Here is a 13,626-nt window from a genome sequence, read left to right on the forward strand (position 1 = left end):
CAATCAAGCAGGACGTAGGGTTTTACCTCCATCAAGAGGGCCCGAACCTGGGTAAAACATCGTGTCCCTTGTCTCCTGTTACCATCCGCCTAGACGCACAGTTCGGGACCCCCTACCTGAGATCCGCCGGTTTTGACACCGACAATGGTCGAATGTGAGAATTCCCTTATTAATAATAAAAGCTAGCGTTTTAGTAAGAGCATGTGCGTTGCAACGGGTATGAAATAAATTCCAGGGTTTACGTGATATTTGAGAGTTTATCTCATGGTGAAATACCGAGCTCTATCTTTCAATCTGTTAGATTCTTCTTCGTCTTATCATGAATTCATATTTTATACTTGACCACTTCAAAGGTTAGACGACGTATTAGATAGTAAAGAGTTTACATTGCTTGGTGCTCTTTTGTTGATACGCTACCGCCAACAGTAGGAGCACACCGACTGCGCCAACGCGGCTACTTCCCTTGACACCATCATAAGAGCTCGAACAAGATTAGGATTAGGACATGCAGAATTGCGGGTGAGATGATATGAGGGAGGGGAGTAGCTACATGCATGAAGGTGGTGCACGAAAGGACCAAGGACATGGTCGACCTAGCCATGACCGCATGCCTCTCTCTCTCTCTCCCTCTCTCTCTCTCTCTCTCCCTCTCTCTCTCTCTCTCTCTCCCTAGCCGGTGTGCGGGGCAAATAGGACGGAGCCCCTCCTCTAGACCCAGTTCGAGCAGGATGCACCATTGTCGTACCCTCTCAACTCTTCGTCCCTCCCTCCTCTCTATCTCATCAACGGTATCAGGAACATCGAGACTTGAGGAATATATTGATAATCAGATAGTCCATAGGTGAGCCCCAGATATCTTTTCCCTTCAGAAATAGTATTTATTTTCAATATTTTTTTGAACAAATCTTTCCAATATTTCATTCACACATCTTTTAAGTACTGTAACTACTAATATTCATAATTAAGATTAAGCTATGGTAGGCTTAAACAACAGCCAAGTAGTAGTAGATTGTATGCTAGTAGAGATCTAGCTCTACGCAAAAAAAATGAGACCGACTTCTAGCAGCAGCTACAACGCATTGTTTAGAAAAAGCAGTAGCGACAAGCATTCAATCCCACCGAGAATCTTATCTTCTCCACGCATCCATCCAACGCTTTGTCGACCAGCACCACCAGACGGATTCCCCACCAGACCTCCTCCTCCCACGCCTCCGCCACATGCCCAACCTGCCCTCGCGCGCGCAGTCCAGCCGCCAGCTAGGAGCCCATAAACAAGCCAGCCGCGCTGCACAACGCTACCGCCCGTATGCCGCCGCCAGCACCAACCACGCTGGAGCAAGGAGCTCCCCTCGACCCAGGGCGCCTGCCTCCCGTCCGGCGACCGGCTGTTGCTCTGCTGACCTTCTCCCTCTCTATTCCTCCCCCTTCTGGATCTCTCCCTCACCTCTCACCTCCCCGTATCTTTTCTGTATAGGGAGCATCACACCCGCGCCATGGACCTCCGACCCCGACGCCCAAGCTCCCGATGTTGTTCAGTGCCAGATCCGCGCCGCCCCACCTTCTCCGACCGTGTCGGGAGCCACCGTCAGGAGCACCCGTGACGTCCAAGCGCAAGTCCCGCTCGATACTAGCGCCGCTCCTCCACTGCAGGCTACGACGGCCGCCCCAGCTTCACTCCAGCGGCCCACGACTCTGTTCTGCTTTCCCGAGGCAAGGGTGATTACTGTCGTACTGCTCGTCCAGGCGGCCCCCCGATGTGGGGAAGGACTGATGCACCGACGACGCGTAGCGGCGTGGGGGTGGGCCGGCGACACACGACGGAGCGGGGGTGGCCGGCGGCGCGTGGTTTGGCCAGCAGGCGGCGGCAGGAGGTGGAGATGGGATTGGGAGGCAGGGACGTGCGGGTGGGTGGGTTATTTATTTTATTTTTTCTCTCTTGTTAGTACGGCTTCCGGTTGAGTTATAATAGTACTGCAAGTTGAATACCCAAAACAGCATGGGATTTTCTGTAAACACGCCGACGACGTACGACCAGAAACCCTACGTGCTTTATTATTAGGTAGAGATTTTTCTCGTCTCCCTCACTAGATGCCTTTACCGCTATAATTTTTGTTGTCCCCGTCGTGACTAGCTCCTGCCCTCTCATCTTCCTCCCTCTAGCTCCAGCCCCATCTCCCTCACCTTCAACCACGTCCCCGAGCCATGTGTGACCATGATGGCAACATAGAATTGGTGTGACACCTCTCAGTAGCGGTAAGCCAAGAATACCACAATGCCATTATTTCACCTCGTCGCCCTACTTGCGATCAACCATGTGAAGTACTCAAGATCGTCGGTGAGTCGATGGTCTAACTTTGTTTCAGGAACATTGAGGAGGTGAGCAATTATATCAATGGGCTAACTTTGTTGGGGAAACTTCATTCACGGGTGATATATGTGCTCACGAACGATAGACTGTAAAATGCTTTGTACTTTAGTATCATATATGGAAATACACACCTTGTCTTGCATTGGGAGAAAAAATTGCATGCCTTTAACCCAGTAAGCAGGGTTTAAGACCTTCCACTGATCCACGCCCACTATTTCAGTACGCCGCCCCCACCCTTGTCCCCTCTTATGCTCCTTCCGCCCTCGCCAACATACATCTTATCGGATTGCATTCAAGAATGGTCAATCAATAGGTGGTGATCTCGGTCACTTCATGACAAACTTGTCATTCAATGCTGCCAGCGTAAGGAAATACTTAAAAACATTATATACTAATCTCATTAAGCTGGCCATGAGGGCTGCCATCCGCGAGATATACCCTGCACAGAACTATACACCGTAACTCATACTCCCACTCAGTTTCAAATTATATATTTTTTAAACTGCAAGAACACTATTTTTCTGAACAGGTGAACATTTGAAACTAGAGACTTTTAAACTGCACGAGTAATTTTTACATTGTGGACTCTTTTTCAAACATGGGAAAACCGTTTATAACTTCATGTTTTAAAAGGGTGAAATTCTTTAAATTATATGAACATTTTTTTAATATGTGAAACACTTTTTCAAATCTACACAAACAATTTAAAATGCACGAACACTTTCAAAATTACAAAAGCATTTTTATGAAGGCACGAACACATATTTATACAAAAAATAAATAAAACATCCAAATACATTTCAAAACTATATGAGCACATTTAAGGAAAACGCAAACCACAAATTCCCTAGAATGCACGTACAATACCTGAATGCACATTGATGTATATATATGGCACCATTCTATTCTGCTTGTCGTTTAAGTATAGTAGAAAATTTATATATATGCCATCCATGTCCACTCCACGTTGTTGCCACTGCCGCTCATCAGCGTAGATTCATGCAAGACGGGTTTTGCATATGCAGGATGATTGTAGTTTTTCTTTTTTACCAGAGGATGGTTGTAACTTGTAAGATAATTGCAGGGAGAAGGTCGTAATTTGCAAGATAATCGTTGGTAGAAAAGGCAAGTTATACGTTGGATAGATACAGGTGTAAACATGGGAGACAATCGCGGCTGATTTGATCATTTGATTCGACCATAACACAGAAGATTAGTTTCCATTCTCTCTGTACCCATGAAGACCATTTATCCCTCCATGGAGCGAGCATCTCGTCGTAGTACAAGTACAAGATATACGTACGCCTATAGGCAGTGCTCCAGTCCATCGGTCTGATCACTTCACCGTCATCACTCATCAGCATACATAACACATGATGAACAACCACATGACCAGCATCCGCATGGTTGCACTTCTTCTCACCGTATGCCTCCTCCTTGCCACCAATGCACGATGTAAGATCCACAATTTCAACGATTGCTTGTGTTGCTTCTTTGTTAATCATGGATCAATCACCCTGGTTTCAATCTTATTTAATCATCTGTTTTCGTTCAGGCCAGATCATCGACGGCGGAGGCGACGAGAAGATTAGTTTGCCCAATGGGCTGTGCGCCTACAAGAAAGACTCGTCATTCTGCAAACTCGACATACCGTTGTGCTACTGCTGCTTGGCAGGTGATGAATATTGCTACGCGACGATGAAGATATGCAAGAAGGAGTGCCCCTTGGCTCCGGCACCCGAAGCAGCCTCTCCTTGAAGGCTTGAACTATAGCTAGCTCTTCCTTCTCACCCATCAGATCTATAGAATCTTAATTTTTTAGAAAAAATGTACAATGCACGATCGGTCGATGCGTGTGAGAGAAAAGTTTTGAAATAAAAAAGTATCATCATCTTTCCCTCACAAGTAGATAAATAAAGAGAAACAACCATACTCCCCTATCTATGGACTACCACTCTCCTCATCGTAAGCTACAAACACATCTGGTAATGTGCGCTAATTTCTTTATACATTAGATAAATATATGTGCGCTGCAAAGGGCTTACAAATGGTTTTTACGCATTTATCATGATTTACCTACCATTTTATTGTTCATTTTATTGTTAATGTTTATTTTCTTAAATATACTTTAGCAGCCAATTAAATTAGGAAAATACTAACACCCACACGTGTGGTGCGTAGCATCCCGCCCGAACGCCTCATCTGTGGTTGGATCAGTTTGCATGATTTTTAGAGCATTGTACGTCGTCACGTCATCCCACAGCCGCGTGCGGGCCGCGACAAACTCTGCCGCACCCTCACTCCCGATCTCGCGTTCTTCTCCCCCCACTCTGCCTCACCTTTCTTCCCCACCTACCCGCACGTCACACACACTATAGCCCGGGCAGCGGCTGACGGCAGCCCCGAGCAGAGGCGGACGGAGACACCGAGCGGTGGCGGGCGGAGGTGGATCCGGCCGACGGCGATGGAAGGCGTACCGGAGAAGGAAGGACGCAGGGGCGGCTGCTGCTGGGGTTCGATCTCCGCCCCCAGCCTTGTTCGTGCTCCGGCGGAAGCCCGCAGTCCACGGATTTCCGGTGCGAGATTGAGTGTATGCGTGATGGGAGCTGGTAGTGGAGCGGCAGATGGCGAGGCTCACCGCTGAGCTTGACGGAATGGGCTATTGTCTGTGCTCGCGGACGCGCTGGCTACCGCGGCGGCCCCTAGCATCTCGGAGCAGAGGAGCGCCGAAGGGAATCAGCCGGCGATGTAGCAGGTGCTGCTGGTGGTGCACGGGGCGGACCTGGCCGGAATCAGACCGAAGGTCGTCGTCCTGCTTCCCGGGTCCCCTCCGAGCTCGCCGTTGCCGCCCCAAGCCGAGCTTAGGAGGAGGATGGGAAAGACAATAGGGAGTTGGTGAGGCTGTGCACGCCTGGGCTTCAGCGAGTTGGATGGATTTGGTTTGGAGAGCTAGGTCGTGGCGGCGTTGCTGGTCGGAGTTGGTGGGACGGCAGGGTCGAGCTGCGGTGGCGCCATGGCTGCACGACGCCATCGACACCAGGCTCGGGGTTCGTCTCCGATACAGAGGGGATCCCCGTCAGGCGCCGCAAGAGACGGTGGTGCTTCCTGTCAAGTTCCCACAGTTCTTCTATGGTACGTGAGGTGCCATTTATACACTATTTTGGCTATAACTTGATTTCTCTAACAACTCAATATGACTTTTTTTTCATGTTGAGAAACATGTTCGGATACAACTTTCACTGAAAAATAAGCATAATGAATTAACTGGCCTCGTCTCCCCCTCAGAACATATGGATCTACCCGATCCATAAAGAAAAGAACCACCACTTTTAGGAAATTTTGACAATTCTCTTTCACTTGCATTTTACAATTTCGCCTCAATTCTTCAGGTTCCCATTCGATGCAATTCATCTAAAAATGTTTCAGAATTAACTGTAGTCAAGCAGAGGCGATGGAGGGCGTTTCTGTTGTACATGCCGCCATGGACTTGGACGTCCTACTTTGCCAAAGCCATGACGACGGAGACACCTTTCACTCACGCAGGTAAACGAGCACTTGTTTTTGTTGTGTGCTAATTTGGAGATTCGAGACCAAGTCAAGAAGCTGGATGATGATGTTAATCAAGAGCTTATGTATGTTTGCGTCTTATTTATGTCTTTCTATTCAGATGACTTCACAGCTCCTCACTGAAGGGGATGCACTGTTCTCGATTCTTATATATACGATGCAACTCTGTGAGATCCAATTTTCAGTCGATCATGTTATATGTAGTTAATTTACAGATTTTTCTAATTAGTCTGATGTGATGCTAATTAACCAAATTTCATGACAAATTTACAAATTATAGTTCATAGCACTACCAAATGTATAGTTAATGTCAACTAAAATATGTTTTTGCCATGTAAAGTCAAACTACGCTACGATGCAACTCAAAAATTATAACAAGTTGCCATGGCAACTTGTTTTAATTTATACTCATCTTTTTCTATCATTTCTCATGAATTTTAGACATCATTTAATTTCTTATACCATGGCAAATCACTATGACTAGACATCGTTTGTAGCATGGAAAATTTACTTCATTTTCCATGGCAAATGTTTACTCTACTTTTGCCATGGCAAATTTCTACGTTCTTTTGCCATATCTATCAGAAGAATGTTGCCATGGCAACTACAAGTTAGTTCAATAACATGGCAAACTACTATCATCGCACATGGCAACTTATATTTGCACATGGCAAACCCATAACACTTTGCTTTCACATCATCCATCTCAAATTGTACAAAATATAACACATAAACTATTTTAGAGGTGGCCACACAAATATAGCACTATGGCAATTTTCCAAACATGGCAAATACTTTAATTATACCATGGCAAATCTAGTAATTATCACATGGCAAACTACATGGGGAATATTTCACATGACAATATTTAAAACTTGTCAAATGGCATTTTTTTCATGTAATGTTCACATGTCAAGTTTTCTCTACACATGGCAAACTTAGAAACATTTTTTCTAAATTCACACGGCAAATTCACAACATTTTTTGTATACTAAACATGGCAAATGTAGGTGTTTTTTTGTAACACTCCCATGACAATCTTTATATTTTTTTCTCACTTAACCATGGAAAATTTAATTTATTGATCATGGCAAATTTAGTTTATTGATCATGGCAATTTTGGTTTATTGATCATGGCAAATTTAGTTTACAAATCATGGCAAATTTAGTTTATTGATCCTGGCAAATCTAGTTTTCAAATCATGGCAAATTCATTTTACACAATTTTTGTCGTCGCAAGTTTTGATATGAATCTCACATTAGGGATGAAAATGGAGTGGAAAGTTTCCGCTTTTCCGGAGGAAAAATGGAAACGAAGAGGAAATATGAAAACAGAAATGGAAATTTGCAAAATGAAAATGGAAATGGCATTTTTTATGCGGAAACGTAAACAAAAACGGAATGGTGTTTTCCGGTGGAACACACGTGGAAATGGAACTTTCTGTTTCAGTTAATATCAATATTTTAAATAGCACGCTATTTCGCCGTTATAACGCGGTTATAGCATATTTGGAAGGGAGACGTTACGTTTTGGCAAAATCAGACGCTACGGTGCTAATCGCGTAATTAGCACGCTACACACGCTATAACGTTGTAACGTTGTAACGTTATAACGTGCAGACCATGCAAAACTGAAATAAGCACAGCCCAACAGGCCCAGCAGGCCAAAACCAACCCACGGCCACTAGCTTTCTCACTCCTTTTATCAGATTCTCTCACTAGCTTTCTCACTCCTGTTATCAGATGCATATATTGCTTGCTCCTATGAAAAAATTAGTTGCTTAAATACTTTATTTATAGATATTTTGATTTTTTTTGCAAACGCTATTTTGAAATATAGCACGCTATTAGCGCGCTATAACTTGTGTAGCATTTAGAGAAGGGCCTCGCTATATTTTGTAGCGCGCTATTTAAAATATTGGTTAATATGGAATTTCTGTTTCTACTATAGCCTCATGGCTACTTTGTAGCCAACTACCAAACAACACACAATGACACAATGAGTAGAATGAGCAGAATGTATCATTTGAGTACCAACTTTTACTACCACATACATACTCAGCTAGACTATATACGGAATTGTCATGTACTACTACAATACTACCCTATGTTACCGACACAACCATATTAATTTGTAGCCATGTTAAGAATTCCATCAATTTGTTTGTTTTTTGTTTGTATTTCTCTATGATTCCAGGGGGTTTAAGTTCTGGTCAACACACAATTTTGTTTCCGTGTCCGCTCTGTATTCGCTCCGTGTTTGTTTCCGGTAGTATCTATTTCCGTATTCGTTTCCGGGGTTTCTGTATTCGTTTCCGCTTCTGTAAAAATATATGAAAGCAAATATGATAGCAACCAGTTCCATCCGTTTCCGCGCCATTTTCATCCCTATCTCACATGGCTATTTTCATGTTCATACTCGATTTTTCCACTTTTTGTGTTTTTTCATACACGGCAAATTCATCATACAAACACACGGCAATTCTTGATACGAATTTGCCATGGCAAGTTTTGATACGAATCTTCCATGGCAATTTTTCCAATTTTTGATTTTCAAGTTTTTGTGTGTTTTACACACATGGCAAATTCATCATACCAAAAGACGGCAATACTTGATACAAACCTGCCATGCCAAGTTTTGATACAAATTTGGTTTATTGATCATGGAAAATTTTAGTTTATTGGTTCATGGCAAATTTAGTTTACAAATCATGGCAAATTTAGTTTATTGGTCATGGCAAATTTAGTTTTCAAATCATGGCACTTTAGCTTACATGAATTTTTCTGCCGTGGCAAGTTTCACTATGAATCTGACATGGCAATTTTCTTGTTCATATTTGATTTTCATTTTTTTTCTCACACATGGTAAATTCATCATACAAAATAAGGCATTTCTTGATACGAACCTTCCATGGTAAGTTTCTTGTTCATACTTGAATTCCCATCTTTTTGTGTTTTTTTTCTACACGATAAATTCATCATACGAAACACGGCAATTCGTTGATACCAATCTGCCATGGAAAATATCTTTTGTCCATACTTGATTTTCAACTTTTTGTGTTTTTTCTCAAACACGTCCAAATTCTCCTTCAAAACACGGCAATTTAATTTAAACTTTCATGGCAATTGTAATTAAAAATGCCATTGCTTTTTAATCTTTTATTGTCCTGTCAAATTTGTGTGTTCTTTTCACATGAATTTGTCGACTATTTGTGTTTTGTTCTCATGGCAATATTGAATTTTTTTTGTCATGGCAGATTTGCCATATTTCATTGGGGGATTAAATATGTGTTTATAACCTTTGGCATTGTTAAAAAACAATATAATGCCAAATATTTTGGTCAAATTCGAATGGAAAATTTTCTACTATTTTCAAAGCTGATGGCATTTTTTTGTAGCTGCGCAAAATCTGGTCTTTTATTTACCATGGGAAAAAACAAGATCTGGGCATTTTCATTTAATTCTTTATCAATGGGCTTTTTGTTCCTTTTTTCACAGGGAAAGGGCCTACTGTGGAGGCCTGCAGGCTATGGGTTCCCATGACGAACGAATTCGTACGGGGGATCGTTCCCCTAGTACCGAACGAATCGAAATCGTGTGGTAGGGTGTTTCTCCTGCCACACGTGTGGACAGTTCTAATATTCGCCTACACAACATCGTGTGGGCTGCCTGCTGGATATGCCACACAGGGTCGTGTGGGTGAGTGTCCATTGTGCCACACATGTGGCAGTTATCGGCGGAAAGCATGCTTCTATTTGGTAAGTTAATAAAACATGGCACAGTCGAAGGCGTTTTGAAGGAAACCCAATGAGAAAAATCGGCCACAAACATGCTTTTTAAGTAAGAGACATTTCAGATTGTCTTGTTGATTCACAAAAAAAAAGTATGAAAAGTCACATTTCACAAAAAAAATTGTTCCAGATCTGTGGCAATGAAGTCGGTCTTGGAGGACTTTATGTCATGATTCATTAGAGCTGTGGGCCAATTATCCTGTTCACGCAAAGTAGTCGAATTCGGGGGTAAAAAAAGACGTAAAGATTTTCAGTTGGTATTATGAAAATAATTCTGCCTATGTTGTCTAAACATAGCCGGTCCCAAGCCCGGGTAAAGGAGGAGGGTTGTGATAGGCTTGGCGAGCCAACGTAAAAACTAAGCCACTGTTATGGAGATGAAACCCAAAATATTTTCATTGGGGCGTAACCCTCTCAGCGACGCGCCACATCGGAATCCGGGTATGGTGGAAAATGGGCAAGGGCGGGGCCGTCACCCCCTGGTGCCGCGCCGTATCTTGATCCGGATACGGTGGCAAGTGAGCGATGGTCGGGTCGTCACATCCTTAGTGGCGCACTACATCGGTGCCCGGATGTAGTGGAAAATGAGCAAGTGTCTTCGCATTTGACTCGATGAGTGGGAAGGGTTAAGGAAGCTAGCCGAGCCTAGGAGGATCCGCTTAGGTAGATGGAACATAGGGCCTCTGACAGGGAAGCTTCGGGAGCTAGTTGATGCAGCGGTGAGGAGAGGTGTTGATATCCTATGCGTCCAGGAAACCAAATTGAGGGGACATAAGGCGAAGGAGGTGGAGGATACCAGCTTCAAGTTGTGGTACATGGGAACGGCTGCAAACAGAAATGGCGTAGGCCTCTTGATCAACAAGAGCCTCAAGTATGGAGTGGTAGATGTCAAGATATGTTGGGACTGGATTATCCTGGTCAAGCTGGTAGTTGGGGAGTTAGTTCTCAATGTTATCAGCATGTATGCCCCGCAAGTAGGCCACAATGATAACACCAAGAGGGAGTTTCGGGAAGGCCTAGAAGACATGGTTAGGAGTGTACCGATTGGCGAGAAGCTCTCCATAGGAGGAGACCTCAATGGCCATGTAGGTACATCTAACACATGGTTTGAAGGGGCGCATGGGGGCTTTGGCTATGGCATCAGGAATCAAGAAGGAGAAGATGTCTTAAGCTTTGCTCTATCCTACGACATGATTGTAGCTAACAGCCTCTCTAGAAAGAGAGAATCATATCTGGTGACTTTTAGTAGTGGCCAACACTCTAGCCAGATTGATTTCATCCTCTCGAGAAGAGAAGATAGGCGTGCGTGCCTAGACTGTAAGGTGATACCTAGAGAGAGTGTTGTACCTCAGCATATGCTAGTGGTTGCTGACTTCCACTTTCGGATTCGTGTCCAGTGGGATAAGCGTGCCAAAGTTGCTAGAACGAAGTGGTGGAAGCTCAAGGGGAAGGTAGCTCAGGCGTTCAAGGAGAGGGTCATTAAGGTGGGCCCTTGGGAGGAAGGAGGGGATGCAGACAATGTGTTGATGAAGATGGCGACTTGCATTCATAAGGTGGCCTCAGAGGAGTTTGGAGTGTCCAGGGGAAGGAGAAGCGAAGGTAAGGATACCTGGTGGTGGAATGATGATGTCTAGAAGGCGATTAAAAAGAAGAAAGATTGCTTCAGACGCCTATACCTGGATAGGAGTGCACACAACATAGAGAAGTACAAGATAGCGAAGAAGGCCGCAAAGCGAGCTGTCAGTGAAGCAAGGGGTCGGGCATATACTCACCTTGACAAATGTGTCCAGCTAACATACACTGCACATAACAAAACACGGAAGATTATGTATTGCAACATATTCAAGAATCGAATGCTCATTCCTTTGTATCTGCTTTCTTCGAGGATCATTACTCTGCCTTTAACAAGGCTAAAACATCATAATAAGAATTTACACTAATCTTCAAATGGTGGATATCCAATGTGAATCTAAAACAATTATAAAGCATATGCCAAGTCTGTTGATCCCAGTGCAGCAACTGCACAATCAGCAGCGAGCATTATAAATATTGAGCAACATAAGCTATGAATTGTCTATAGTACATTTCAGAATTGATAGATTTTCATCTCTCGTGATCTCCAAATCCAACGTCTGACCTATCAGTCAAACTGAAATAATAGAGCTAGAATGAAATATACAAGAATACGTATGCACCAATCGAACATTCGTAGATCTTGCCATCATGTGGATGAGGTCTGACGAATGGGACTGGACGTCGAGGCCGGCCGGCTTCATTCAGTCACACAATACCCTGCCAGCAGTGAAAACATGATAGGCCCAACCGCCTTGCCTTCGGGCGAGATGCATGGCCAGATCAAGCTGCGGACATGACGAAGAGGTGAGTCTGAGGACGCGAACAACCACGTGGAGAGTGGGAAAGAGGTAGAGACTGACCTCGTGGCTATAGGCACCAGCATAGAGGAATGGGAGGTGGGATGAAGTCGAATCTTCGCCGGCGGCTGCCGCGGGGAGGGCAGTCATCGTCCTCTCTTGTTCGTCGGTGAAGAGGAGGTGCGAGAGAGTGAGGGAATTCGGGTGGATAGAGGGAGGGGCCACGACGCGCGACAAGATCGTATCGCGGGGATAAAACCCTACCGTCGGCGAGGGATCTTGCCGCTGCCCCTCCCCACCGGCGAGGATCTTGCTGCAACACCTTGCCGTGGCGAGCGAGTAAAACCCTAACGAATGGGATAAAAATCGAACCGAAAATAGCCCTGAAATTCATACCAAAAATACCCTCAAAATATTTGGGAGGGAAAATCTGATCAGTTCGAAATATCTTTTCTCTCGAATATGCCCCTCGGGGTCTGATATAATACATGTAACATCAATGTATTGCATCGGATCTGGACCGTCGAATTCGTTCCTATGGACGGTCCATATCGATCGGATACACTGTAAAATGACTCTTCCGCATAACCACTTAGGGATAGCTCCATTCCACATGGTAATATGTCTTCATCATATCAACCTTTAAGGCATAATAAACTTTCCTCTTACTTCTAGATTTCTTCATGAAATGCAAGCACTAATAAACCGTTATATTACTACAAGTAATGAGCTTCCCTAGGACAAACACATACTATTCATGAGAGAATATCTCCGAGAAATTCCATTTCAACCGGTTATCATGAACTTTTGCGATAATCGTAAAGACTGCAGCGCACAAGTTTATTGGTGGGCATTCGGTTAAGGAGGTTGGATTAGATCCTTAGGAACTAAAACAATGATTATTTTATTTATAGCATCCGGGGTGTCTTCCCTGCGCAGAACACGAAGCACCATAATTTGACACCTCACCATGACATAAAATGCAATTCTTCAGAAAAATAGCGATAGAAAACCATCGGGATCCGGAGCCTTTGTTTGCAACATTCAAAAAAGGACGTCCTTCACTTCCTTAGCAAAGTATGACACATTGAGCATCTCATTTATATATGCATCAACTCTGCAAGGTACATGCGATAACACCTCTTCAAGACCCACCGTGCTATCAGACTTCTACCGATTTTCATAAATGCCAGGGGCCATTCCACCCAGTATCCTCTCATCATGACACAAGGTACCACCATCACGAGTTAATTAATTGGTTATATGAGTCTTCCTCCTTCTATTTTTTTAGATTGTGCCAATGGCATACCTTAGTTTTATACAAGGCATCAAAACAGTTTACAAGAATTCGAGGAAACACTATAAGTCGTGCTGCCAGAACACACGGCACACCTAGAACGAGTGAAGGCTGACTCCTCACAAAGCTATCTAAAGACACCGTCCGGGCCACCCTCCAAGTGTAGAGCTCCTGAATGATCTGATCAACAAGGGCATAGACCGAGCATTGTTTACCAGTGTTATTAAATGC

The 13,626-nt window shown here is 44.0% G+C and overlaps 1 long non-coding RNA gene across 1 annotated transcript; it reads left to right on the forward strand.

Annotated features, from left to right (window-relative positions):
• Nucleotides 1-916: 916 nt before the first annotated feature.
• LOC119324576 lies at nucleotides 917-2,062 on the forward strand. The gene is made up of 2 exons (XR_005157037.1): nucleotides 917-1,387; nucleotides 1,475-2,062. It is a non-coding gene; the product is annotated as an uncharacterized LOC119324576 (long non-coding RNA).
• Nucleotides 2,063-13,626: the final 11,564 nt, after the last annotated feature.

This window comes from Triticum dicoccoides, chromosome 6B (genome assembly GCF_002162155.2).
Source record: "Triticum dicoccoides isolate Atlit2015 ecotype Zavitan chromosome 6B, WEW_v2.0, whole genome shotgun sequence".
Lineage (NCBI taxonomy): Eukaryota > Viridiplantae > Streptophyta > Magnoliopsida > Poales > Poaceae > Triticum > Triticum dicoccoides.